The 4,172-nt window shown below is 43.4% G+C and overlaps 1 long non-coding RNA gene across 1 annotated transcript; it reads left to right on the forward strand.

The window, feature by feature from the left end:
• The first annotated feature begins 2,638 nt into the window (after positions 1-2,638).
• On the forward strand, positions 2,639-4,172 carry LOC134155672 (uncharacterized). Its single transcript, XR_009961670.1, has 2 exons — positions 2,639-2,757; positions 3,877-4,172. It is a non-coding gene; the product is annotated as an uncharacterized LOC134155672 (long non-coding RNA).

Genomic DNA, 4,172 nt, shown 5'->3' on the forward strand with positions numbered 1-4,172 from the left:
TCTGTGGAGCATGTGAACAATGCAGCTGGACAACACAAATTGAGGATATGAAGCCAAGCAGCAGGGATGCAGCTGGACAGAGATACTCAGTTCAACCGATGTGCAGCTCACATCTCCTCATTACCACAGGAGCCCGCATGGTGTTGAAGAGTTAGCATACAGGGAATGTTGTTAGCAGCAACACAAACAAGCAACAGAAATTAAGAGCTAGTTCTCCCTTGCGCTCATCTCCTCCATGTGTAGAAAGAAACATGAGAAAGAGAGACGGGCATTCTTTTCCAGGGTAAAAGCAAAGCAACTCCACAGAAATCTTAAGCATTATTCCTGCTTCGTGTTTGGGGCCACTCGGGCCACAGTTTATTCCTACATGAATGAGTTAATGAACTCACAGAAGGTTTTTCCTCTCAATTGCACTGGTATCTAGCAAAGGATAAGAACGCCCAGGCCTTATCTCTGGAACCTACCTTCCCTTAAGATCATGCACCCACCACTTGATGTTTGCATCCCAGTAAAGAGAAAGAATCTCCAGCCAGCACTGACAAGTCAGGTGACCCTGAGGGCAGTAGCCCCAGGCAAAGGCTTTAGTTCTAACATGCCTTCCAGCCCACTTCTCTTAAATACTGTTCATCAGGGTAATTTGCTTTTCTGTATTCACAGTCAATGTGCAACTTAAAATACCACCTAGGCCAAACTACATCTGTCACAAGCTCTTATCTGAACAGAAACGTCAGGAAGAGAACGAAGGTCAAACCAGACACTAGGGGAACCGTGCATATTTCCAGCCCACGCTCAGAGACCAGGAGGAAGTCTGGCAGCTGGGACTGGGACAGGAAAACTGTCACAGGGAAGCCCACGATACTGAGTTTTCTCTTAGACATTTTTCCCTTTGCTTTCACATGCCTCACCGCACAGCTACCCTCCTGGTTTGACAGACATCTGTGAATACAAAAAAGGAATTAATTTCTCCTGTGTCAAAAGGCTGATGATGGCTTTTACTTTGCATATACACAGACCCATTTATGCAGCCCTCCTCTCCTAGCATCCCACTGACATGCATTCCATATCCATGCATTCCACAGAGAAGATGTTGCCCATGTGAGTCGCTACCAAAGAGGAATGGGGTCTGTCCTCTCTGTCTACCTGGGCTCACTACACTGGTATCAGAACTGGGTGGCTTTCCTGTGTTCTCCAGAGGACAGCTTGTACTACTGTGATCCTTCACCACAGTGAAGACTGGGGTAACATGAAGGGAGACATTTTTCAACTCATTCTTCTTTGTTCTCTTTTGAAATAAAAGGAACTTGGTCCACAGCTTACCAGTTTCTCTCTAGTCCTCAATACAATGGCACAACACAAAATCAAACACAACATCACATAAAGTGTGCTCAAGAGTGATTTTATGCAGGAAATTCCTTCTGTATTTCTTGCTTGAGATCAGTATATCACCATATATATGAAATATATATAAACACACACACAAACTTACTTGCAGCAGGGTCTCAAACAGACCTGGTTTCATCTACGCTACTGTAAATCCAATCCCACCTACAAATTTGTAGCAAAATCCTCCCTGGCTTAATCGGAGTCAGAATCAATACTTCTCACAGAAGCTTATGAAGCTCAAGATATCCAAACTACATTTAGAATATGGAAGCAGCTACGCAAATCGTAACTGCAAGAACTCATGGCCTTGGGTCATAACTGTCTAATTAGTACAGTCATTGACACAAGAACTGACCAAAACACACCTATCTGCAATTAAAAATTAATAGATACATCAAAATACATGTTAAGTAACATTCACCTATCCAAACAAAATCAAAATCTGATTACCAAGATTAGCAAGAAATCCATGGCAACAACAAAAAAAAACAAACCTTCTTGTAACAATAGTACTGGTGGTATCTCAGGGGACTAGCCCAGGTACTGAGAAAAGGATGATTAAATAGCGTATGCTGCACCTAGGATAATTTACTCTACTTCTCAGGTTACCACCAATGCTACATCTGGTTCTGTTTCAAGGTCACTGCTTCCAATTATTGAACTTTATCACTTAACAGCTACCAGCTCCCATGCACTCAGCAGGTTTATATACAGCCACAGAACATTTAGCTGTATTTATATTTATCTTTATCCTTTGTATTTCAAATTATCTGTGTCCTCTCAGTCTCCACTTAGCTTTCAGATCACTGCCTGTGTCTTTAGAAACCAGGCAAAAATCTGGTAAAGTATCATCACTGATATATCCTACTGGAACTACCAAAACTGTTTGAGTGGCCTTCCATTACTGTCAATTTTCCATGGGAAAATGTCGTTTCACCTTTCTCTGCAAAGACTCTGTGTGATTCAGGAGGTGAGGTGAGGAAACACCCTCTAACAGCATTCCAGAAAGGAGTGCCTTCCATTGCGACTCCACAATTGCTAGGAAAACGCTGTTGCACAGGACAGCATGACACAACATTCAAAGACTGTCTCCACCCCAGTTACCAGCCTTCACAGTCTCCACAACAGAGTATTTATTCCAGGACAAGCAGTTGTGGCTAATGCTTGACAATGGTCTCACTGGTCCTCCTCCCCTCCCAGACAGATGGCCAGAGTTGGAAAATGTGGACTAGAATGGAAGGGAAGCACACCCAGTTCATCTCAAAGGGGTTCGAGTCACTCAGTTTTTCCCTGGAAAAAGACTTGAGCCAATCTCAGTTTTGTTTTTCAGCTCAGGCTGAATGCCACTTCCTCTTAAGCCATCCCTGCTGACAAGTGTAACTTAAACTCTCACCTGAAGGTTGGCAGTAGTTTAATAAGGCCATGCATAAATAATAATATAGTTGAACAGAGCAGTCTGGCTAGTTTTCTGTGATACTGAGAAAGCTGGTGAGTGCAAGAGCAGGACTGTTGTGAAGCTCAGGTTGAAAGCCTGGCAGGAGCCTGGTAGAAGCATCTGCTTTTGAGTGACTTGCCGTAAACCCGGATGGCAGGTTGCTGCATGCAATACCATTTAAACCTTTTCCCCTTATTGCAAGCCAAGATTCACAACTGCAAAATAGCCATGTTCTGACAATCAGACAGAGAAGGGGAAGAAAAAGCAAGATTTATATACCAGCTATAGCAAATATTTTCCCTGTGCCTGTTCCTGTCACTATGCTATAACTGGGAGCCACATTACACATGCTCTCTATCCACTGTGAATGTCATGAAAGTCTATTTAACATAGCAGGTAAAGTATGGAGAGTTTTCAAGTTCTGAATCCTTGCCACAGAAGCAATAGCAGGCTGTAGAAAGCCATGAAAACTGCTTACGTTGGCCTGAACACCATGTGTAGACTGTGCTATCAGTCAAGGCTTCTTAATTTGTTTCTCTGTCTGCTTTTCTGTTGAATAATAGCTGCCCTTCTTGGACTGAAACATCAAATTTATGAACCTTTCAAAATGCTCTCAGTGGTCATGTGTAAAAAAGCACGTTGCTTTTACACTCATAGGACCAGATGGTCCTCTCTCCTTTAGGGGCCCAGCTAACAGTTAGTGGCAACGGCTCCAAAGGCATCTGTTCCATGACGAGGAGGTCAGGTACATTCAGCTCCCAGGTTATACATGACACAGGCCAAAGAAGCACAGGGTTTGTGGAAGGCATCTCCCAGAACTTCCCGAGGCAATTGCTGTGGCTCAGCAGAGTGGGACGTAAAGGGCAACACTTTCTGAACACAAGCCAAACAGCTTATATTGTTCACAGCCTTGCAAGATGGCTGAAAGAGGAATCACAATGACACAACAAGAAAACTCAATGAAGTGCAGCTCCCAGAAACTGTTCAATTAATCATCGGTTACTGGCTCCTCCTAAAGCCACCTGCGCTCATAGCACTGAATGCACTGTGCTTGACAGGGATCTTCATCTCCACTGGGAACCATCACTGCCATCATCCAGACTGTCCTGCTAGATCTGCATCAAGAACCTGTGGGCTTCATCCATGTTGCAAACTGGAGAAGCCAGTCAAAATTTGTCTTACTAAATACCTGAACACAGCTTTTTTTACAAGGTAAACTAGTGTGATTTTCTAAGGAATCATGAGTTTGCTTAGCACTACAGATATCAGCACTACAGGCATGTTTGTTCCTAGAAGTGATCCTCACCAAAGAACCATCCTCTGGTCTTCTTAATACTCAAAACAATACATATGA

This window comes from Pezoporus occidentalis, unplaced genomic scaffold (assembly GCF_034315485.1).
Source record: "Pezoporus occidentalis ecotype Australia unplaced genomic scaffold, CSIRO_AGI_Poc_V1 ctg8, whole genome shotgun sequence".
Lineage (NCBI taxonomy): Eukaryota > Metazoa > Chordata > Aves > Psittaciformes > Psittacidae > Pezoporus > Pezoporus occidentalis.